A 26,208-nucleotide genomic window follows, 5' to 3' on the forward strand; every position below is an offset into this window, starting at 1 on the left:
TCAATTGTGTTAGGCTATCCAGGGCTTGCTGAAGTAAGATAGCTATACTCTGAAGATGTCATGTTTCCTGGCTTTTATTGATTGTGTTCTTATGCTGGCCTTTAGCCATTTGATTGTCCCTGGAAGTTCCTGGTGCTACAGACTTCCAGAGGGCATCCTGGGCTGGACAATACAATTCATGGGGCAGTGTACATCTCAGCTCAGCTGAGCATGTGTGGGGGATTCAGCTGGCAGGGGAATGGGTTGGGATCTAACCTGTATGCTTCTAATGCTGTGTCTGCTGATAGCAGGCTATCTATCAGGTGGCTGAACAATGCTTTTCTTCTTGTTTCTGCTGCCACCATTTTGTCAGCTTTTCTACTCTACACAAAAATCATAAAAGTATGAAAGCTATGCAAAGTAAATGTTACAAATTTCTCCTAAATATACTATGTTCGCATTGAAAAGTTTTTGGATATTTTGTAGATATGAAACAGCTTATACTTATCAAACTGAACTTGTCAAATGATATGCATTTGAGTGTGAATTTGTAAATATTATCAAGGTTTTACAGACTACAGATGCATTCCATAGCATCCCTTTTCTATTAATTCTCACTTATGGCCCTCAGATGGTAATCCCAGGTGTCATGCATAGATCTGCTGCAGAGACTCAAGCTAAGACGATTTTTCAAAATAGAGTTCTATCTGACATGTCATTTTTTTTGTCTCCAGGAAATATTAATGACTACATAATTATACAAGTAGTTAAGCATTGCTGCAGCTCCTACTCAAATACCCTCTGACTATGGCACAGAGTGTAGTCACAGGACAGTTATAGACATTCCTTGCATTTGACTGGAAGTCACTTGAATTCTTGGCCAGATAGTTTCTTGTAGGAATAACTCTGCAGGAAATACTAAGCTAGGTGGAGATCACCAACCAATTCATCTAGCTCATTCTTAGTCTGGTCTGGTCCCTATCTCCCACTCCCAAGCTTCACTTTCGGCCAATAGGACAATATCTGCGTTCTTTGATTTGAAAAAAAAAAGGTAGGATGATCCAACCAAGAAGAAAATGTATCGTGTAACTCCTAGGCTCTTAGAATCAAAATTTACTATGCCTGCCCTGAGGAGTCTGTGCAGGTCAGGGAACTGATAGGAAATGAGATCCTAGTACCTTATGTATGCATTGTCTTCTTCAAAATTATCTCTTTTTTTTAAACATTTCCTGGACCATAATTTTGCCATATGTAAAACTAGAAAATGTGGAATAATTAACTTGAAGAATGCTTTAAGGACCAATTTAGATAACACATGCAATTTTTTTTTTTATAAATTATCAAGATATCATTGAGGCATTGTTTCTTTAACTGTCCCATTTTAAAGCCCAGGTGTCTCATAAAGCTGCACAATGCACTCGCTGGTGGCATATTTTCATTAGTTCATTTTCCCTTTGATATTTAAGGACGAACCACTGAGCAATGATCCTCCAAAATATGGGAAAAAGTAGAGAATAATTTGGAAATACCCCATAAGAAGAGAAGACATAGCTTGTTTACATTGTGAGTGGATGAATTAAGACACAGCCAAAGAAAAAGAAAATAGCATAGTGTCAAATTGAGCTCACAGATGCTGCATACAATTTCCATACAGTTCAAACTTTTACTGAGGAGCATTCCTGATTACAGCCGATACCTTTGTTGCAGCCAAGCAAAGGGCATTGGGTTTAATTTGTTACGTTTCTAACTCAATGGGAAGATTTCAGTTTTAAAAAGTTAATTTCCAAGGAAATGAATGAGCCCCAGGAACATAGCTCTGTCCTTCCATAAATCAAAATGGGGGTAAGTGAATAGAAGGGCAGACTTGTCGAATGAGTATAAATCAGATATGCCCCAAATAGCTGCATTCCTAATAGAGGCATGCAAATAGCCCAGGAAAGAGGCATGCAAATCATTCAGAAAGTAAATCACAGTAAGTGGCTGCTAATAAATCTCAACTTGACTGAAATGGCAAAATTTCAGAGGAATCAGTGGAAGGTGGGACTGTTTAGGAAGCAGATGGAAGGTCGTTAATCATTTGATCTAGTTCAACTGGACCCTGTACATTATTGTAACATATTTCCAGACTTCTGGCTACTATCAAGGCTCATTCCCACAGAAAATCTTGTTTTCTTAGTCTGAATTAAAGTTTAAGTTATGAAACTTCTCTGTGTGTCGGGACACACACCATCCATTCTATAAAAGCTTTGGTCAGTGCTGAGTCTATTACCCTGTGTCTAGAACCTGAGTCATAGACATGTATGTTAGTCCCTCGGACTCAACTTCAGCAAAAATTTTCAGCATGGAAAACATTCTATTTCTATTAAGTATGATAATTAACTCAGCTTTTAAAATTATTTCTTTTAACTTTTGAGATTTGAATGTAATTACATAATTTCCCCTTCCCTTTCCTCCGTGGCATCTATTCCATATACTCCTCTTTACTCTTTTTCAAAGTAATGACCTCTTCTTTCATTAATTGTTATTATATATGTATTCTTCATCCCTGATCTTCTTTCTAAAATATACTTGTTATTCTAGAACTTTTCCTGCAATATTGTTTCAACTTTCTGGAAACATAAGGTAATGTGAACATTTCATTTCTTAAGTTGCTTTAGGTTCATAAGTTGGTTATGATATTTTATCACAGCAGAAGAAAATGTAGTAATGTGGATGCCATGCTTGACTATGAGATAAATATTTTAGTTTTTATCCTTAAAACATCTATACTTTCAAAGTACATTTCTAACACAGTACCTGAGATATTAGGGATGATTAAAAACGTAACTTTTATCAGGGACTGAAGCATGACTAACCATGTAAAATCACATTTTCTCAAGGCTAGTGACTAATTTGATTCTCAAGAACCCACATGGTGGTAGGTAAGCTGGAATCTGATCTCTACCTGTTTGCCACAATATGTTCTTCACATGATTATGAACACACACACACACACACACACACACGCACAGACACATGAAATTGATTAAACCACATGGGGAAAAAGCTCATTTTTCCACATCTAAAAATATAGAGACCATTTTGGTTGGATCTGGCTGGTTGGCTTTTGGCAGGCAAAGGAAAACAGAAAAATGGCTTTGCTTGAAGAATAGGATATTTGAGCAAGCGATAATAGGAAAATCATAGAGGGGAATAACATTGAAGGTAAGTGAGCCCTGGTATTGGTGGTTAAAGTTTAGAAAGAAGGATCCAAAGTCAAGACTCAAATGAGAAAAAGGAAGGTGAAGTTATTGTAGGGAGCGAATGAGAAGAAAGACAACTCTTTCTCTGACAAAGTGTCAGGACAAAGAGAGCAAGTGCAGAAAAACACTGAGAACAAAGCCAACTTTTTCCTTAGTTAGATGGAGAAGACATACGCTCCTGCTGAGGGCTGACTCTCTGTTGACTCATCAACTGTCCTGCAGTCACCTAAAGCTTTTCCCCCACTCTTATTGAAAGTGTATTATTTTCACTTGGGTGCTTCTAAATGACCTCCTCTACATCTGATGCCATTCCCAGCATGTAACTCCAGTCAATCATTTATTATTTCAGGTACTATTGATTTGCTGGTTAACACCATAATGATCACATGGTGAGAGAAATGAGTGAACATCCTTTCAGCTAGAACAGTTCAAGAAGATGGGTTAGCTACAGACCTTTGAATGAGTCACAAAATGTTAGTAAAGGACAAGATATTTCTCTAAACCTTCCTACAAGTCTCAGAGAGCATCACAAAAGAGAAAGGGAAAAGAATATTAAGACCTGGGTAATGGGGAGAAATGCTGTTTAATGACAGCCTTAAGTGTAATGTGGATGTCACACACAGGGACTAACTTAGCCCTCTATAGTCCCTGGAACACTAAGGAGTCAGGCACATGAGTGGCTGATAACTCAATTTACTGATCTCCTTGAAGCATGAAGGAGAATATGAACCTATTTTTTGGTATGACGGCCCAAAGCTATGGTATTTAATCTTTGTACTGCCTGATATAACTCTGTTCTTGTTGGTTGACCTTCTAGTTCTAAGGAAAGGTGTATTCTTTCAGCTTGAGCAGCTCAGGTGGCCATGAGTGGCGGAGCTGGGCCATCAACAGTGCACTGGACAGAAACAGTGCTGAATCACTTCACCTCGCCTGAGCTGGAGCCAGCAGAGAGAAATCTGCTGCCCCATGGGAAAGCTAGTCATCCATGGCCAATCTCCTTGAAAAGACTAATAATGCTCTTCTGAAATAAGGATTCTAGAGAAAGACGGTCCCTGTGTTAACAAACAAAACTTGCTTCTGGGGGAAAAAAAGGAACTTGAATGTATTTTTCCATTAAGTCAACCCATGGCAACAAATATTTACATACATAAGGAGTTCTGCATAGCAAGGAAAAAAATGTTAACAAACAGGTCTTATTTGGAAACTACACAGAAGACACAAACACATGGGAACTCACTGTCTACTTGAGCTGAGCCAGTGAGACTGTGTGATGCAGATGTCATTATTTTAAGAGTCCATCAACTCAGATGATGATTGAAAGGCAGAACTATCAACTGCAGAATTTTGGGGCCAAGTTTCCAGTCATCTATTTTTAATGAGGACATGGGACAAATATCATTTTTTCCTAACACGAGAGTGACCAAGAAGTCTTCAGACATGATAGGTTCCAAAGTATAAGTCTAGATATTTGTCTATTTCTTTCTGAGACCTAAAACTAAATATCCTAACAAGTTTTTAAAATATTTTTATTTAATAGAGAAACTGTATTTACCATATCAGTTATATGTTCTAATTATTCTCTTCTCAAGCTAATTACATTATTCTACAAAAAAATGTGTTTTACCAGAGAGAATTAAGATTAATAATAAATGTTTTAGTAGCAGTAGACACAGTGGTCTTATCTCTAAGCACAGATGTAGTAAAGTTGAAGGAAAGAAAATAAGGTTCTTAGGAGTCCACTAACACACATTTGCTATTTTCTAAACTTTCAATTTTATATTTGTGATGAATTTATGAGAAGATTTCCAACTAACAGCATAAACAGACACACGCACACAGGCAAGCACAGCCCCACACAGTAGTTATTGTAGAGAAGCCTTGGTTGAAAGTGCTAAGAAAATGGTTTTTCTTAGGTGAGAATGCATGAGCAGGCGCCCATGCACATCCTTTGGTTTTCTTTTAATGGTCACAGAACTTAGTGTAATTTCTTAGGTGAGTGAGATGCTAATCAAGCAGTTGAAGACAGAGAGCCTAGTGAAAATAATCAGATGTGAATTTGTCTAGAGGGACTCTCAACTTTGAAGAGGGAGAGAAGAAATTGTCACAGTGATTCCACTGGAGACAGCCTTCCTGCCACTAAGCGGCCCCTGGGGATTCTCTACCTGATTTGTTCTTCGTCAGGCTGGAATTTCCGTGACAAGCAAATTGTAATTAGAATGAACAAAATGAGCAATGTGCCAACTTCCTGCTTGTAATTCAGATGGTGACATTAAAGAAACACCGTAGTTTGTATTTTATTTTACTTTATTTATTTTAATATACAGAGTTACAAAGAGTCAGGAGGATATTGCTTTCCATAAAATTCAGAGTTATTTCACCAAGGAAAGGGAATATGGGTACTCTAGAAGGTAACATCTGACTTGGTGGAATTTTATTCTGAAAATTGTCTTACATTTTCCTGCTTCCACTTGGACTGCATGGACAGTAAGGATATGAAGTAATGACAGAAAAAAAATAGATACTTCCTCTCTTCTTATACTTCGGCACTCACAGGTGCTGAGAAGTGATTTGATGACTTAATTCATGTGGTGAGGACAAGAGCAGAAGCTTCTGGAAGATTATGAGAGCAGAGGTGTGTGCTAAACCTGACTGATTGTGAATTGAGTTTCCATCTAGAGAAAAAGAAGAGCACAATCCCACACTTTCCTAGTGAGTTGTCTGATTATTTCTTTTCTCACACTATTACACTATTATAGACTAGGGAATCACCTGGGATTTCAGGAGGGTTCAAGCGATTTATTAATAAATTATAAATTTCAGAACAGTTACAACTGCAGAATGATACAAGCCATAGTTTCCACATGTATGACACCTCTGTTCTCATGTCAAAACTTGTCTATTCCTCTCCCTCTATCATATTGAGAGATAAATCATACTAATTTTTCCCATGTGCAAAGTAAGTCTGCTACTCAGTGTAAGTATCTGGTGGCTTTCCTCTCTACTGACTCTTGAGCATTCTTCTCTGGTCTGATCTTTCCTGACTGTGTACTTTTTGTCATTGTATTCACTATAGTAAAATGGTATTTGATGAAGAGTTCAAACTACATCCATCATGCCTCTTAGTGAGTCTATTACACTCCTGAAAATCACAATGATGATGAGGTGGTTGGAGGCATCAGCTAAAAGGTCTGAGATATGCAATATGAGTGAGAGAAATTCCCACTCTGATGCTCTCAGGAACAGTGAGAGTGGCTGAGAGTCCCAGACTGATACAGGATTCTGAGCAGCTTGGCTGCACCTGTAATCCTTTCACTTCCTGGGAACAGCTGAGCTTCTCAGTCCTTTCCATCCCACCACAATTATTGGGAGCTTGCATAGACTGTGACACAAAAGTCCTGTGATCTATATGTTGAGAGAGTTTTGTTTCTCCCATGAGGTTAGTCGCTACCAGGACAGAACCGGTAGGTAGTGAAGTCGAAAGAAGGATGTTGGTGTAATGCAGAACCATTCATTACCACTCCCTGCCCTGCTTCAAAAGCAAACCACTAAGACGTGAATATTACGGCATGTCATTGACTTGACCTGTTTTCTACAGACACATGCATTCCCTTCAGTGAAACCCATCCTCATGATGCAGCAACTGATGTCTACCAGGCACCACTAATGTGGTTTCTCTATTCCACATTTTGAAGTAAAGTGTATTTCTTTTCTCACCCTTTCAATTATTACCCACCTTGGTTTGGGGGTTTTGAAGAAAGAATTCTGCACCTGTTTCTCAGCAGAAACATAGTTTCCCAGATGCACGTGATCCTTGAAGGTTGGTATATCCAAGCTTTGATATCGAAACAGGAAACATTTGCTATGGAGTTTATTTTTGAGAGCTGCATAATCCACATACATTTTTTTTTTCCTAAATGAAGAAGAGGAGGAGAAACTTCAAAATTTTTAATGAAAATTATTATGATTTTGTGTCACACTCATACATAGCTATTCTTGGGTGCATGAGGCACATGAGCCATGAACTGGACATTCTTGGTGAAGTACCAGGCCCATGTGAATAAAAACACTTCTCTAGGTCGACTATACATGGTTTCCTCTCAATTTTACTACAGCATAAATTCTGAATAATTAGAAAGCTATCTACTTGATATTCCATGTGTAGAACTTCATGTCCTTGCACTTCATAGAGTTTGAAGATATTGGAAAACAATACTCAAATACGTTACACCTAGAGGGGGAAAAAGTGTACATTGGTGGTCATGTATATAGGCATATAAGGATAATTACAACAAGATTGGGATGCATTTACATAGTCATCTTCTAATTGCCAAATACAACTTAGTATAAAATTTAAGAATTAATTCTGAGGAGGATGGTGTTTTCCTTACCTGGATGGGTAGGGAAAATTTGAAGATGAATTAAGTGAGAAGTTGTCATTGTACTGAAATCTGCTGTTCCTGCTTTTTTTTTTTTTTTTTTTTTTTTTTGAGATTTGAAACTACCCTCAAATCTCTTCATGGTCCTCTGAAATTCCTGCCACACCTGTCTTCTTGTTATTTTTAATGAGTAACAGTAATTTACATAAAGCATCCTTTAAATATAAATGGTCAACAAAATGAAACATTATATCATAATATGTACTCAATGCTTCACAGTCAAATAATCACTTTATTGGTATTCTGTAGGTTTTATAATAATGTGACTTTCTACATGTCTTTCTATCTCTGAAAAAAGAAGTGTGAATTTGCAGGGGCAGTGAATGAACAATATGGGTTTCTATATTTAAAAGCTATATCTAATGTATAAGAATATCTAATGTATAAGAAAGACATTATATAAAAATAGCAACATCCTTAATCTCAAGTCAGTAAAACAACTTATAAATCTGACCTCTCATTAAGGGCTTATTTCAAAAATGATGAGTCTTAATCATTAATTCAGAAACGATGAGTCTTACTCATGAATATACTTTGCTAAGTATGTTTTCTTTTTTTTTTTTTTAAGTGTATAAAGTAAAAGTAAATGTATAGAATTTTCCGTGGGGATGTACTAGGCAACCCTTCTCTGGTGATTCAGGTAAATAGAAGCAGATGAAACACCATCTTTCTTGTCCAAACTGTCCACTTCTAATTTGCCTTAAGTGACCTCTTGCTATTAGATTTATTCCAGTTTTAAGAAATGTGAAATTCATAGTTCTGAAGTTACTCTATTTGTACAACTCACACTATTAAACTAGCCCGATTTAGTTTCCTGCCAGTCTCTAGCAGGGCTGAGATGGCTTGAAATCAAGAAAGCCAATCAAACCTGCATCCTCATGTGCCCAGGAGGCCAGAGAGGTCTAAGGGCTTATTAGTGACTCCGTTATTTCCATCCATCATTCTCTGTGCACCACAGTGTGCACACCTACCAAGAGAACTTTAAAATAAGAAATAAAACTCAATGAACTCACATTCAATTAATATTAGTCATATTATTAATCCTTGCTGGTGCAGGGCTTATCAGGAGATAATTGACCTTGTCAGTGTTCCGAGCCCGCTGCCTTGCTGTAGGAACTCTCCTTCCCACCATGCTTAATTAGAAAGCGATAAAATCCCCCCAAAAGGTTTTTTTTTTTTTTCTTTCTATTTTCTGATTAACCATGGAATGTCCACTTCCTTCCCAAATTCCCTCTCAGTAGTGAATGAGGGAAACTGAAAACTACAGAAGCATTATCTTCTCAATTGAAAAAAGTGAGCTTGTGTGCCTAAGTGAATGAGAGAGTGTGTGTTTAAAAAACCAGAAGGCACAGGTCGCTTGCAAACCCAGATGTTTTCTGTTTTCTGGGTGGTTTATATATTTAAAAATATATATAATTTAAAGTGAGCTGTGGTTCTTGTCCATTTTTTTTTTTCATGTAGAAGATGGCAGTTTGTAGTCTGATCAACTTGCTATTAGGCTGGAAAGCATTCTGATTTTGAGTTTTCTACTGGCCTCCTGTTCAGGGCTTGGGCTTCTCTGGTTTTTTTGTTTGTTTTGTTTTGTTTTTTGTTTTTTTTTTTTTCCTGCTGCTTCTTACTCATCAGAACTTGAATTCCTATGTTAATTTTGTTGTTGTTGCTGCTGTTGTTGTTTTTCCAAAGTTGCTAAATGACCATCTATTGCGTTTAGGGGACACAAACTTCATGTTTCAAGACCAGGAGCTGACAGAATGATGTCGACTGAGCTGAAACCCAACATAGAAGATATTGGCAGAAAATCTTTGAGAGTAGAGGAAGAAAACATCTATTGGTCTGCTCAGATACTTTCAACAGAGATTAGCCAGTCAGAGATACACTTGTGACTGCTCCTGTATCTACCTCAATAGATTCTGCAAGGCATTTCAACCCAGACAACTGCAATGGAAAGACTTTAGTGAAAACCACATTCACAGGCATACATGCAACCAAGGACAAACCCACACATACACACACACACATGCACATACTGACACACATACACTGTACACGCACATATACAGAAACACACATGAATACAGCCATTGACACGTGGATATATGAACATAAGCATGCTTGCACATAATGTATGCACATGGTCACACACATGTATGCATACTTAAGGACACACTTACAAACACACATATACTTATGAACATAAATGGGAATGTTCACATAAATATTCACACATGGCCAATCATACATTCATGCCTGTATGTATAAACACTCATAAATAGATATTTTATATTGTAAGAAATTAACAAATATTTGTTAGAAAATGGGAATCTGTCCTTTAAGGACTGGAACTACAGTGATATACAGGTGACTCTGAGTTTTGTTTGGCCATGTATTTCATTTGTTGAATTCCCTAGTTACACTAAGAACTTCAGCAAAACCCACAAAGAGGTGTCAGGGGAGAAGTCTGAAAAATTTTAATTTTTCTACATATGCCTATCTCATATTTAGTATCTTCTGGTATATAATTGAAAACTCGTGGAAAGTACATAATCTTATTCCTAAGTGTAAGTAGAAACAGAGGAATTACTGGAAATAGCAATTGTCATTAAAGTGGTTCATTTTGTGTTATACTCACAAGTTTCTTCCCCAGGATGGCAAGTGTGCAAACAGATTATCTCATTTAATACAACAGGTATTTACTGAAAGTTCCCATTTGGTCAATCCTATGATGTTATTTTCCTGCCCTGGTCCATTGTGCCAGATGAGGTTAAACAAGCTTAAAATCAATATCTTGAATCACAAAGTATAATGAAGGATGGGGAAAGAAACATGGCCATCTGTCACAATTTTGTGTCAAAATGTAATTGGGTCAAGGTCAAAGGCTGGGAAAGAGAATCAGTTTATTGCAGTTTTGGTAAGTCCAAGGAAAATTGCTCTATTGTCCTGAATGTTCTCCCATCAGCAGGTTTGAGGGCCAAGGAGGTCAATCATAAAGTTTAAAGTGTGATTCTGGGAGAGAAACACTTTGCAAAATCTATTCTTTCACTCAAACTAATTCACCGAATCTTCCACATGCCCCAGATACTCCTTCAATTACTGAGGTTGTATTCTGAATAAAAAGGAAAATCCGGGCCTACATCTTGTGTTCATCCTAGTGGGGAAACAAGTCAAACAATAGGAAAAATAAACAGTAGCTTATCTTGAGCATCGCATACCGCACTTATGTTTCCTGAAAGTACAACGTGCTAGAGTTCAAGGGCTCTGGCTTTGTATAGTCACTTTATAGATAGATTTTTAAAGGAAAGGGGAGCAACAGTGTCAACTAGCCAGACCCGCTGAAACCCCCCAGGGACGGGACCACCAACCAAAGAGTATACATGGAGGGACTCATGGCTCCAGCCACATATGTGGCAGAGGATGACCTTGTCAGGCGGCATCAATGGTTGGAGAGGCCCTTGGGCCTGAAGGGATTTGATGCCTCAGTGTAGGGGAATGCCAGGGCAGGAAGGCAGGAGTTGGTAGGTGGGTGGGGAAGAGGCAGGTGGTGGTGGGATGGGATGGGTGTTCCAAAGGGGAGACCTGGAAAGAGGATTACATTTAAAATGTAAATAAAGACAATATCCAATTAAAAGAAAAGAATAGAAATCAAGATAATGATCCCAAAGTTCAAACAGTTCTCAAGAATGTATAGAAGAAAAATTTCAGCATTCTATACAATGTACAAAACAAAGGTCTAATAAAACCATCAGAAGCACAGGAGCTATAAGAATGAACTGGAAATTGTATGGTATGGTGGTGTGAATATACTGGACCCATGGGAACGTCCACTATTAGGAGGTATGGCCTGGTTAGAGGAAGGCTGTCCATGTGGAGGTGAAGTCATATATACATTCAAGTCTAGCCACTGTGACACAGTCCCCTGCTGACTACCTACTCCTGACTGCTTACCGATCAATACATAGAAGTCTAGGCTCCTCCCTCCAGCTCCTCCACCTCCTCTAGCTCCTCCAACTCCAGCTCCTCCAGCTCCTCCAGCTCCTCCAGCTCCTCCAGCTCCTCCAGCTCCTCCAGCTCCTCCAGCTCCTCCAGCTCCTCCAGCTCCTCCAGCTCCTCCAGCTCCTCCAGCTCCACATCTGACTACAAGCTGCCCTGCTTCCTGCCATGATGATAATGGACTGAACCTCTAAAATGTAAGCCAGCCCTAATTAAATATTCTCTTAGTAAGTGTGGTAGGCACATGGTATGTCTTCACAGCAATGAAACCCTAACATGTAGGATGTTAAGTCTTAGATTCCTAGGAAAAGACAGGATTTACAGTGACTCAAGTTTACAAGGGATTTTCCTGACATTTTCAAATCTTTAAAAAACACTGTTACAAAAACATAGATATAAATAGATTGGATTAGGAAAAATCAGAATCGTTTGACTCTCCTCACTATTGTTAACCAGTGCTTATCCGCGAATGGCAAACCTTCATTGCAGGCTTATACATGCAGGTCCTTGGTTCCATATCACAGACTTTTCTTTAAAGTATGTCACTGAGGCTTTTCTGGTTTTTCATCCAACTTGTTTCAACTTCCAGAAGTCTATAAACAGCCCACTCATTGGTAGCTCTGCATCCAGGTATTTTTATGGCCTCACTATTATTAATGAATATTGTGGCTTAAATTTTATTAAGTGCAAACACTATGCTATATTCTATTCACAATGTTGTGACCATGTGTTGGGAACCGTCACCAGGCTTTTTAAGTATGTTTCAGGATGTGTGAAGTAGGCAGACATACTATGACGATTTCAAAGTAACCTAATAGATTGTTTCTTGAGATGCCAGGGATGACTTGATTGTAGGACTTCACCCATATTCTCAGTCAACAAGAGTAGAAAAATGGGGCAGTGTATTAAAAATATATCATGATACATTTTTAAAATACATTTTATTTCAAATATTTTATTTTATCAATTTTGACTATAATTCTTGTGGGCAGATTTTTTGGGGGGAATACCATTTACATGTAAATAAATGGCTAAACTGACATGTATTTAATTTTTAGAGTGTGACTCTACATTTTCATTTGCACATATACACAACTTCATGTTATACTGTCCTCTAGTGATAACTTCATATGTTTATATATTCTAATTATTTTTTACCTATTATTCCACTGTTAGCTTTTTTGGTATTCTGGCATGTTTCTCTTAAACATTATGTAAATAATAACACAATCATGTAAAAATATTTCTTTGTTAGATGAGAAAGACATTCCTAAATGCTATCTAAATGTTATATTTTAGTTGATAGTTCTGGGTAAGCTTGTGTCTCTGTCAGACATTGACTTATTTTTTAATTCTTTTCATCCCTCACATGTATTCATAGTATTGAAACATGAAATAGTTGAAAATTGGATACACATGAATGAAATTTAAGTACCTTTCAGATGGGTCTTAAAGGGTTTTTTTAAAACAATTTAAATAAAATATAATTACAGAATTTTCCTTTTTTTCTCCATCTATTGCATGTACTCCTTTGCTCTCTATCAAAGCCTCTATTTCTTAATTACATATATTATATCATATTATATATATACATAAATATAATAGTATTATATAATACTTATCTATAATTGTATATATATAAAGATATATATTTATGAATGGTTATATATTTATATATAATATGAATATTCGTTTAGCCTGCATAATATTACTTGCATTTATATATCTCAAGGCATTGAATTCCTCTTCCCTAGTTGAAGGATATATTTCCTTCTCCCAGCAAGCTTTAGCTGCCTGTAGTTCTTTTTCTAGGTGTGGAGCTGCTGAGTTGTTTCTTATACCAAACTTCTTAATCCTATGATTTTTAGAATTGTTCTGCCCCTCTTTCACTCTGATCCCAGAACCTTGAGTCCAGGCATTGGGTTGGAGATGTTTCAAGTGAAATGGTCACTGGTTCTCTGCATATTGATCAGTTATTATTTTCTGTAATAGTCTCTGTCTGTTGCAACACTTTCTTTGATAACAGGTAAGACTAAGATTCTCAGTCATTAAAAGCAGAATTGTAAAAGCATAGCATCCTCAACAAGTGATACTGCAAAAACTGGATGGCCATGTGTAGAAGAATGAAATTTGAACTGTAGCTATTAACTTGTGCAAAAATTAACTCTAAATGAATCAAAAATTGAAACATAAAACATAAAACACTGAAACTTCTAGAAAAATCATTATCCTAGAAGAGAGTACTTAAAAAAACACCACTTGACCAGTAATGGAGAACCTCTTAAACCTGGAAAACTTCTGTACAGTTGAAGAAACAATCAAAGAAAGGGGATACAGACAGAATGAGATTGCGTCTTTGCCAGCTACACCTCTGATAGAATTAAGGATTCATATACAAAATATTTAAGAATCTCAAAAAATCAATACAAAACAACCAAAGTGTTAATAACAACAAGAAGCACAAAAAAGGTTTGTTCAAAGACAGGCTTGGAATCTGAACAGAGTTCTCAAAACAAGACTTAGAAACAGCCAGTAAATATGTCAAATGTGTTGCTAGAAACAATGAAAATGCAAAACAAAAAAACTCTGAGACCTCATCTTACCCCTGTCATAATAGCAAAGTTGAAAAAATACAAAAAATATTGAGAACCAAACAAAACACACAAACAACAACAACAAAACAACCAAGAACAAATATTGTAGTGGATTCAGGGGAAAAATGAACCCTCATTCACAGTTGTTTAGATTGCAAACTGATCAAATCACTATGGAAATCACTGAGAAATTTTTTCATTAAGGTAAAAATAAATTTATTACACAACCCAGCTATACTATTCCTTATTCTGTTTTCAAAAGTCTCAACATCCTACTTCACAGATACTTGGTCAGCCATGTTCATTGCCTCCTTAATCATGACAACTAGGGAATGGAACAACTTAAAAGTTCTTCAGTTGATAGATAATAAAAGACATGGTTTTTTAATACATTATAGAATACTATTCAGGTTTATTGCCTTTATAGTTGCTGTATTCTGTAAATAAATATAGAATGACACATATTTACTATGAGGGTGTCTCTGTTTAGATCTTTAAAGGTTCATAAAACAAACAGTTTCCTCTTGACATCACTAGACTTCAAGCAGCAACAATGTCTCTGGCATTCCAATGCTCTCTTTCAGTTACATAGATTTATCTAGTGACAATCAAGAGTCTTTACTAGAAATACGTTGAAACAAGGCCCAATGATGCACTATGCCTTATAATCAGGAGTTTTCTTCTTCCCTGGATTTAAATTTGCCCCCATTAGCAGAAGCAAAGTAACTTACGCATATCTCAGTATTGCATTGTTAATTGCTAGGATGATTTAAGATCTAAATACTAAGTTATCAATTAATTGCATGACAAACATTGTATGGACTGAAGACATAAAAGGAATAGAGTAGATAAGCATGAAGTGAGATTCAGGCATTCTTTAATAATTATTAGGTGAGGCAAGGTGAGGTGTTTGTCCAGCTGAAATACTGCACTGCTCAACCCAAACAGGAACAGGGGTATAAACTCTTTGAGAAGGAATTTGAGAACAATTTGAGAATGAATTTCTGATACATTTATCAACACTCCTCTTCATAAAACAAATAAGAAAAATCCTTTTGTAAGTGTAAAGTAAGAGTGGCTGATGTATGGTTTTCAGTTTACTTGTTGTTATTCTCAGGAGAGGACTAGAGGTAATAGCCACACCCTCCTTGTGGTAGTCAGATTTTGTATTCTCACACTGACTCTGTGCACTGCTGACTCTTGTCCTACACTATCCCTTGTTTTCATGTTTTGTGTTCTTTGTATCCCTCTATAGACCAACCATGATTTTCTACCAATCATGGATATTTTTATTAATCCATTTATTCATTTACATTTCAAATGATATCCCCCTTCCCAGTTACCCCTCCACAACCCCCAATCCATTTCTCTTTTTCCCCCTCTGCTTGGCCTCTATGCAGGTGCTCCTCCACCAATTCCAGCCTCAGTCTCACCACTCTAGCATCCCCCTATGCTGGGGCAGCAAATCTCCACAGGACCAAGGGCCTTCCCTCCTACTGATGTCAGATAAAGCCGTCCTATGCTACATATGTATCTGGATCCCTCCATGTATACTCTTTGGTTAGTGGTTTCGTCTCTGGGAATTCTGGGTTGTCTGGTTAGTTGATATTGTTCTTCCTATGGGGTTGCAATCCCATTCAGCTCCCTCAGTCTTTCCCCTAGCTCTTCCATTGTGGTACATGGGGTCAATCTGATGGTTTGTTGTTAGTATCTGCATCTGTATTGGTCAGATGCTGGTAGAACCTCTTAGAGAACAGCCATAGAAGGCTTTTGTCAGCAAGTGCTTCATGGCATCAGCAATGGTGTCAGGGTTTGGTGTCTGCAGATGGAATGGATCCCTAGGTGAGCCAGTCATGGATGGCCTTTCTTTCTGTCTCTGTATCAATTCTTTGGACAGAAACATTTCTGGGTAAAAATTTTGTGATTGGTGAGTGGCACCATACTTTAATTGGTGGCCATGCATATCTATCGGATACAGTCTCTACAGGTTCTATCTCCCCTTTGTTGGGTATTTTGGCTAATGTCATCTCTGTTGTGCCTGGAAATCTCTTGTTTCCCTGGCATCTGGGACATTCTAGCAGTTACCACTAGTGCTCCATCTCCAACTGCTATATATTGCTATTTGATTTTTTGACCCTCTCTACTTCTATCCCTTCTAATACTTTTCTCCTTTTTCCCTCTCCCTCTTCTCCCCACCCCAGGTCCTTCCCACCCTCTACCTCTTGTGATTATTTCCCCCTTCTGTGTTGGATTGAAGCATCCACAATTTGGTCTTCTTTCTTAAGCTTCATATGGTTTGTGGGTTGTATCATGGGTATTCTGAGGTTTTCAGCTAAAATTCACTTACCAGTGAGTACACGCCATGTGTGTTCTTTTGTGACTGGGTTGCCTCACAAAGGAGAATATTTTTTAGTCTTTTGCCTCTAGATTTCATTAAGTCATTGTTTTTAATAGCTTAGTAGCACTCCATTGTATAAATGTACTACATTTTCTGTATCCGTTCTTATGTTGTGGGATATCTGGGTTGTTTCCAGCTATTACAAATAAGGCTGCTATAAACATACTGGAGCATGTGTCCTTCTTATATGTTAGAACATCTTTTGGGTATATTCCCAGTAGTGATATAGCTGAGTCTTCAGGTACTACAATTTCTAATTTTCTAACGAACCACCAGATTGATTTCCAAATTGGCTTTACCAGCCTGCAGTCCCACTGTCAATGGAGAAGTGTTCCTATTTCTCCACATCCTCATTAGCATTTATTGTCACCTGAATTTTGATCTTAGCCATTCTACTGGTGTGAAATGGAATCCCAGGACTATTTTAATTTTCATTTCCCTTAATACTAAGGATGTTGAACATCTCTTTAAGTGCTTCTCAGCCATTCAAGATTCCTAAATTGAGAATTCTTTGTTTAGTTCTATACCCCATTTTTAATAAGGTTATTTGGTTCTCTGGAGTCTACATTCTTAAGGTTTTTTGGATATTATCCCTGAGTTAGATGAAGGGTTCATAAAGATCTTTTCCAAAATATGTTCCTTGCTGTTTTGTCCAATTAACAGTGTCTTTTGCCTCACAGAAGCCTTTCAATTTTATAAGGTCCCATTTGTCAATTGTTGATCTTAGAGTATGAGCCATTGGTGTTCTGTCCATGAAAATTTCCCCTGTGCCAATATGTTCCAGGCTCTTCCACACTTTCTCTTCTGTTAGATTCAGTGTATCTGGTTTTATGTGAAAGTCCTTGATTGACTTGGACTTGAGCATTGTACAAGGAGATAAGAATGGATCAATCTGAATTCTTCTACATGCTGACAGGCAATTGAACCAGCACCATTTGTTGAAAATGTTGTCTTTTTTTTACCGGATGGTTTGGGTTCTTTCTCAAAGATTAAGTGGACATAGGTACGTGGGTTCATTTCTGGGTCTTCAATTCTAATTCATTGATCCACCTGCCTGTCTCTGTACCAATAATATACCATCTTTGTCATTATTCCTCTGTAGTACAGATTGAGGTCTGGCTTTTTTTATCTCTATGAAGAATTGAGTTGGAATTGTGATGGGGATTGCATTGAATCTGTAGACTGCTTTTTGTAAGATGGTCATTATTACTATGTTAATCCTGCCTATACATAAGCATGGGCGATCTTTCCATCTTCTGGGGCCTTCTTTGGTTTCTTCGGAAACTTGAAGTTCCTGTCATACAGATCTTTCACTTGCTTGTTTAAAGTTATACCAAGATATTTTATATTATTTGTGACTACTGTGAATAATGTTGTTTCCCTAATTTTGTTCTCAGTAGTTTATTCTTTGAGTAGAGGAAGGCTACTAATCTATTTGAGTTAATTTTATATACAGTAACTTTGCTGAGGTAATTAATCAGCTGTAGTTCTCAGGTGAAATTTCTGGGGTCGCTTATGTACACTATCATATCATCTGAATGAAAATAGTGATATATTGACTTCTTCCTTTCAAATTTGTATGTGGCTTCCTTTTGTTATCTAATTACTCTGACTAGAACTTTGAGAGCTATATTGAATAAGTAGGGAGACAGAGGAAAACCTTGTCTTGTCCCTGATTTTAGTTGGATTGATTCAAGTTTATCTTCATTTAGTTTGATTTTGGCTATAGGTTTGCTGTATATTGCTTTTATTATATTTAGGTATAGGCCTTGAATTCTGATCTTTCCAAGACTTTTAACATGAAGGGGTGTTGTAATTTGTCTAAAGCATTTTCGGCATCTCATAAGGTGATTGTATTTTTTTTTCATTTGAGTTTGTTTATATAATGGATTATATTGATGAATTTTAGTATATTAAACCATCCCTGCATCCCTAGGATGAAACCTACTTGATCATGATGAATGATCATTATGATGTGTTTTTGGATTCATTTTGTGAGAATTTTATTGAGTACTTTTGCATCAATATACCTAAGATTAAATTTCTCTTTCTTTGTTGGGTCTTTGTTTGGTTTAGGTGTCAGCCTAACTGTGGCTTCATAGATATCTTTACTGGATATATTTATTGATATCTTTACTGAAGTTTAGTCAACATGAAATTTTAGGAGAATCCAAATAAATGTAAATTATCAGAAGCATACTTCAAGTAAACCCTCTAGACATAAATCTTTCCTGCTGCTCAGAAGACACATGTGATAATTATGATGATACATATATATGAGAGGTAGGGTTACAGAGACCCTCTCCTCTTCACACCTCACCAGAACCTCCTCCACCACAGCAAAATGATTTAACTTTTGCTGATTATTCATCTCATAAAAGTATTCTTTCCAACCCCTCTTTCTCAGACTCTGATCTTCTCTTCTTCAACTGGTTAATAGATTGAACAATTAGTTACTATGCATAAAAATCTAGTAATAAATGCACATTTTAGCAGAGAACACTAATATCCTATCTTAGAAACATGTTTAAGGATATATCCTTTATAATTCCAGGTGACTCAAGAAAAGATGCTCAAATAGAGGAGTTCTTGATAGTTCCCAAATTCTGGTCTGATCAAGGGTATGCTTTTGTCAGACCAGTCTGGCTGCCCTTCCAATGTGCTTCATAAGCTGAATAGGAAATAGGTTTGTGTTTCTTCTATCTGGAAGTCTATACAGCAAGTCAGACTTCAAGTTTTAGTCATGGTAGTCACTTCTAACAGAAGGTAAATATGGTTTTCCATCTATCTCAAAACAAGAGAAATCAGATGGTTGGAAAATAAGCATAAAATATTACAAAAATTATCCATATATCTGCAGTTGTGTTACGGACAGTTTGAGGGTTTATGGCATTTGTTTCTTAAAAAATTCCCTAGGGACCTGAAAAGATGTTAAAGAAAATAGGACTTAAATATAAACCAGTTTAATACTGGAAAATACTTGCTCATATCGTTTTCTTACCTTCTACTAAGGATGTAAATCCAAGTGACTTTTGAAAGCACACATTACCTGATTTTAAAATCTTATTTCACTTTAATTCAAATAAACAAAGCTGTTGAGATTTTCTTCCTGTGTCCAGGACTATCTATAGATGGCTTCATTCCAAGAAAAGTTCAGCAAGATACTAATTATCCTCTGGATGGTGAAAAGTGGATAACCAGATGTGGAGAAAGGCATACAAAACAGGTAATAGATGTGCACAGGAATATGTAATCTCACACTGAACACAGGAATTGCATTGTTGAGCTGTCAAAATACATTCAGCTCAAACGTTATTCTCAGGAAGAATACAACAGTAAATAAAAGCAAATTGGAGTAATTTAATCATAAAAGTTATTTTCGTGTACTGCTTGCATTGTGCAACATAGACAAACAAACCATCTCTCAAAAACTTACTAGAGACACATCTGTCAGCCAAGCACCTCTGACTGAGTGCACTATTTTGATTCTGTAGTGTCCCCTGCTGCCATAACTTAGCTGCCTTGTGGTACCAGGGGGATGGAAGAATCTCTGCATATCCACAAGGGTCAAAAACTCTAGAAATGAAAACAATGTTCACATGTCCTCTAATGCTTTCAATTCTAAATAGATTTTTTTTTCTTAGAATTATCTAGATCTTAATTGAGATTGGGTTACTGGAAAGATGGCATTTTAAATTAGAAAACCACACTAGCAAACAAAAACATGTGCTAGAACAACTTCATCAATTCTTTAATCCCTTTGCTCCCATCACTTTAAATTTCAAATGTCCTGCCCAGTATTTTGTCTACAAAACCAAAATAAGGCATGTTTTATTAAAATAACCATGCTTTACTACCACAAAATATTTATCGCCAACTATCTATAATTAAAACCTGTCCTAACTATCTGATACTTGTTACTTAGAAGCCATATGCCCTTGGTAAATATGTTAGAAATAATTCACATGCATTATCTATAAAAGTGAATAAAAGATTTGTGGGCTAAATGTTTTTGAATATTTGGACAAGAAAATATTTACAAAAGAATATTATTTTAAAAATCAAATTCAAGAAAAAACTCAAATTCAAAAAGAATGTTTAGCTTTTAAATGACTCATTTCTACCATGGCATTGTTGTGAGTTTTCTTTAAAAATATCACAAAAATTTACCAGGTTTTTTTTTTTGTCAAATAAATAACCAAACAGAAACATGAAAATATTAGTTTCTCTGAGACTTTTGCATTTGTCAAGAAAACAATATTGGAGAAGAGTTGTAGTCCTCAGGAGCCCTAAGTTTAAACCCCTTCAATGTTTATTCTGCAACAACTTTTGAAATAATATTCAATATGTGTTTTGTCTATGCTATCTATAAACTAATTTGTTTGGTGTATAATTGGTGCAACATCTTGAGGTAACTACAAGCAAAGCTGGCTGTTGCTCTTGACATCACATGTTGTAGTGTTTAAGATTTCCAAAATGTTCTTTGGATTGTCAGATTAAATATGTAGTTGCAGGTTTCATTTTGTTTTTCTGTTTCCAAGGTCAGTTTTACTTATTCCAAGAAAACAAAAAGCACACAAGAAGAATTTTCTTGATTATGATAATATTTTATATATGAATATATTCTTGATAATGGAATTTTAAGCCTCTAACTAGAATTGAACCATTCATGTGGCCGTTTCCTTTGATGTGTAAATGCACTTAATGCAGCAGAAAGCAACACTTGCCTTCCTTTGTTTTTTGAAAATCATATCTAGCTGTGACTTGGATATAAGTTGCTATTTCTGAGTAGATCTGTCTCTGCTCCTCTCAGCAGAGCAGACAGGAGCTGCTGACCAGCTGAACCCTGACCTCATGTAAAACCTTCACCCCCAAATGTGTTGGTGCTGGTTGAACATTCTTCCGGAGATATATATGTATGTGTATGTGTATGTGTGTGTGTGTGTGTGTGTGTGTGTGTGTGTGTGTGTGTGTGTGTGTTGATGTTTATGTGTATCATAAATGAAAAGTAAATACTACTTGACAAACTGGCTTTTAGATTATTCTATAAAGCCTAAAGAAAATGTTTCACAGGTAAATAATTGGTGAACTTGTTTGATTCTTTTCCAGTCAACCCTTAATATGTTCCCTTTGATGTAATCCAATGATTATTTGCCTCAAGTAATTTTGCCTTACACTTTTTACATTTGCAAATTTGGATGTATATTTTTTATTTGTGTTGTGTGGACAATTGGTGAACCTGGATTTGGTGAATAAAATTCATAGATAAAGTTATACTCTTAGAGCCTCCGTGTACAGGAGTGGTTGGATTTTGCCCCCATTCTAACAGAGCTTTGTACAATGCAACGAATTGTACCAATTATTTTATGAAACTGTAGTTGATTCTATTTGTTCAGGTGATTGCATCTTTAATGTATTGTTGCTTTTTTTTGCTGTTCAACCTAGTCTTTTACACTTTCTCATTTATGATTGTATGGAAAATTAAAATAGCTAGTGCTAGCATTAGTTTGGTAACTATGTGTTTTCTACATTGAAGAGACAATTTTATGTAAAGTAAATTCAGTTTATTTTGGAAATATAGAACATATATACATATACATTCATATATAAGTATATATAATCTGTGTGTATACATATATATACATATATAATCTGTGTATATACATATATATACACATATATAAGTTTATATAATCTGTGTGTATATATATATATACATATATAGGTATATATGTGTACTATATATAATTTCATTTAATTTTAATGAAAGTAAGAAAATAAAAATAAGCAAAATTTCCTATATGTTTTGAAATGAGTTTGCAGAATTTCAAATCTTAATGCTAAATTTAAAGGATCTTAAATTTAAACCTATTAGTCTTCGTAGGAAAAGATACTTTTAAGATACATTAAAGGATAAATGAGAAAAATGAAAACATATAATTAAAAATGTCAACATATGATAACAGATAATTTAGGAAATAATAAAGAAAAATTCGACAAAGTATATAAAAAATTATAAATAAACCCATCCAATTTAGCTTTTCCTTATCGAGATTTATATTAAACACACATGGATAAAACTCTTCAGTCAGATAGATATGAACAAAACATGAGCCAATTTTACAATGTCTCTAAGATAATTTAATTCTAAAGACATAGATGAAAATTAAATAGAAAAATATATTGTATACAGATAGAAATAAAAATAAAAAATTAGATATCAAACAAGTGGAGTAATTTCAATCCCAAAATATACAAATTACTAACAATGACTGTCTTAGGACCTTTTCTATTTTTGTAAAGACAAACCACGATCAAAACAACATATAGAAGAATGCACTTAATTGGGAGAATGCACTTAATTTACTGATTCAGAGGAATAGTCCATCATCCTGGTGAGCATGACACTGATGTAGTATCTGGGAACTTAAATCTTATCCACTAGCAAATCTTAGAAATAAAAAGTGAGAGACTAAGCCTGACATGGGCTTTTGAAATCTCCAAGCCCACCCCCTGTGACAAATCTCCTCTATCAAGGTCACACATCCTAATTCTTCCTAAAATGGTCCACCAGCATTCAAATACTTGAGCCAGTGGGAGTCTTTTGCATTCAAACTACCACAATAACAATGCATATTAATGGAAGCCTTGGTACTGTAGTAATAACATTTTACACATTCTTTTCCAGCCTAATTTGTTTCTGGAAGGCTTTTTGTCAGTGATACAATGTCTCTCTAACATAGAAAAAAGGCAACATGATCATAAATATCCATAAACATATGAAAGAACTGCCCAGATACATCAATCAGAAGCTTACAGTACTTAAGAGAGAAAATAGTCATCCAATTGATTTGGAAACATTGATGCCTCCTCTTGATAATTCATAAAACAATCTAGTCAGAATATAATCAAAGAAAAAGACATTTTCAAACATTTACCTTAAAAAATCTAACAGACTTACAAAGAATGTAGTCTTCAAAAAACCATCCTATGCCTTTCTAAATTCACAGGAGCCACTGCCCCATGCTAATCACATAGGAGATCATGATAAGTATATAGGGATTTATGAGCTACTTAAGAGAGATTGTGCCTAATCAAAAAGGGATCTGATAGGAAATCAACTCATGTAAAGTTCACAAATTTTTGTAAAGCAATTAGAATAATATTCATCAACCAATAGACCAAAAAGAAGTTTCAATAATTAGAAAGTATTTACAGAATATATTTCTAAAACCTCAGAGTTATGTGCTATAGTGACAGCAAGGTTGTGGAAAGAATTTGTAGCTATGACCTCATATTCACAAGCTAAGCATATCTGTAAAGATTTGAAGCTCAAACTAAAAATGTAGCTCAAGGAATATGAGAAAGACAAATAACCAAAGTTAATATAATGAGAGTAATGAAAATTATGCCAATTGATGTGGAAACAAATGAAATAGATGACTAAAAATCTTAAATACTCAATAATATCAAAGTCAAAATGAACAGAGTAACAAACCCTGAGTGAGTGAACTAAAAAACAAAAAAGTGCAGAGGGTACTGTAATTGCTAAAGTGTGAATGAGTCATTCAGTGGAATTATAGTATGAGATCTATTTGTATATTTTATATCAAAATTTTGAAGTTATATGTTTTCCTTTTTGTTTATTAATTTTTCAATTTTTTCTACAAGTCAAAAGGATATCTAACATTGTAAGGACAGAAGGGAAAGTAAATATGTAATTATATACTTAGGCATAGGTAAAATGATTGAACAGAAAAGTTTCCATGTTGCCTTGTTTGACTGGATCACAGGAAAGCCAGATGTCCTTCTCTCTTCCAGAAAGTATGATCACCTTCATCTTATTAAACTACTTGTGTGAAATAACAGATACTTCTCTTTCAATATGTGACTTAAAATCAATGAATGACATCTTCTAAAAATATAGTCATATGATGGTGAAGATCAGAGTTAAAACTTATTGGTGAATTGAGCCTGTTACACTTTTTCATTGCTGCAAAAATAAAACAAAAAAAGCCAAGATGAAAGCAACTTAAGGCAGGATTTATTTCAACTCACGGTTTGAAGCTACAGTCCACCATGGTAAGGAAGTCATAGTGGCAAGAGTGCCTATCACCTAGTCTTGCTAGGTCATCTGTGGTCAAAAAGCAGATGAGATTCTGTTTCTCACCTTTCTCTTTTCATTAAGTCTTGACATGAGTGATGGATTAGTGTTGCTTATATATAGGGTAAATCTGCCAGTATTGATTAAAATATAGAAACTTTCTCATATACAATCACAGAAATTTGTCCCCTAAGTTAGTCTAGATCCTGACATGTTGACAATCAATGTTAATAACCATAGCTATCTCTTAGTCACTGTTCTGTTGTTATAAAGACATATTATAACCAAGGTAACTCTTATTTTATAAAAGGCATATAGTTGGTGACTCACTTATACCTTTAGAGGTTTAGTTCATAATTATCACAGTACACAATAGAAGCAGACAGGTATGGCTCTGCAGTAGTAGCTAAGTCTTACATCCTGACCAACAGACATCCGATGTGAGTGGGGGAGAATAGACTTTCAGTGGGCCTTGAAACTCCAAAACTCCAGCCCAGTGGCATACCTCCTCTAAAAAGGCTGCATATCTTCCAACAAGGCCACACATTCTAATTCTTTTAAACCTTTGCAAATTGTTTACCAAGTAGAAGTCTCTAGTGTAAGCATGAGCTTTTTAAGGCTATTCTCAATAGAAACCATCAAACAATCTAAACAAGAATCTTCCCCATTTGTAAGGATTCCTTTGAAGGTCTTAGAAGAAAAAGCCTCCTCTAAGCTGAGTAAAATTAGCTGCACTTTGAGTGAGGTCAACAGATTCATCAGAGTGTATGTTGCCCATAGAAAAGTGTTTCAAACCAGGTCAGTTCATCTGGAGCAAGAGTAACTGGACAAAGCCTCCAAAAGCAGAAGTTGTGACAATCAACTAAGACAGGAGTACAGTTTGCACCTGAAGTGTACTTTTCAAAAGGCACAGGTTGCCATAGCAATCTGGCTAGTCACCAAAAGTGTCTGGTCTGTTCAGTTGATATCTCCCTGCTCACAGCCAGGTGTAAGTGATTGACAGCTGTCAATCAAAGGATCAGACCAGGGCATCCTCCAAGAGCTTGACTGGCATTAAAGTGCTTATAGTATCGACATATCATCAATACTAACACAGTCTCCTCACTTAGCAGTGCTGAACTCTTTACTAAACGTCAGTTGGATAGGAAATACTCTGTCATGCATCCCAGTTTCACTTTAAATAGTCAAAATCTTAAACCACAGAGAGTAGAATGCTAATTTCCTGTGGTCTGAAAGAAGAATGAGGCTGATTGTGTAATACAGGTAGTACTGTGGTTCCACATGATGGAAGGGGATATGGAGATGGCTATTAACATTAGTGTTACAACAGATTGAATGTATCTGACACCACCATCCTGACACATATAATGATTAAAATACTAAACTAAATTTGTAAATATTTAACTGTTTTATCACAATAATAACCTTTGAAAAGAACATAGGATGCTCTCCCTGATGGATATGTAAC

The 26,208-nt window shown here is 35.9% G+C and overlaps 1 long non-coding RNA gene across 2 annotated transcripts in view; it reads right to left on the reverse strand.

Moving 5' to 3' along the window:
• Window positions 1-7,125, reverse strand: part of LOC143434356 (uncharacterized) — a 67,301-nt gene extending 60,176 nt beyond the window's left edge. For both annotated transcript variants that reach the window (XR_013103806.1, XR_013103805.1), the window contains exon 1: window positions 6,955-7,125. This is a non-coding gene — a long non-coding RNA (uncharacterized LOC143434356). The remainder of the gene's footprint in view (window positions 1-6,954) is intronic.
• Window positions 7,126-26,208: the final 19,083 nt, after the last annotated feature.

This window comes from Arvicanthis niloticus, chromosome 14, assembly GCF_011762505.2.
Source record: "Arvicanthis niloticus isolate mArvNil1 chromosome 14, mArvNil1.pat.X, whole genome shotgun sequence".
NCBI classification, from domain to species: Eukaryota; Metazoa; Chordata; class Mammalia; order Rodentia; family Muridae; genus Arvicanthis; species Arvicanthis niloticus.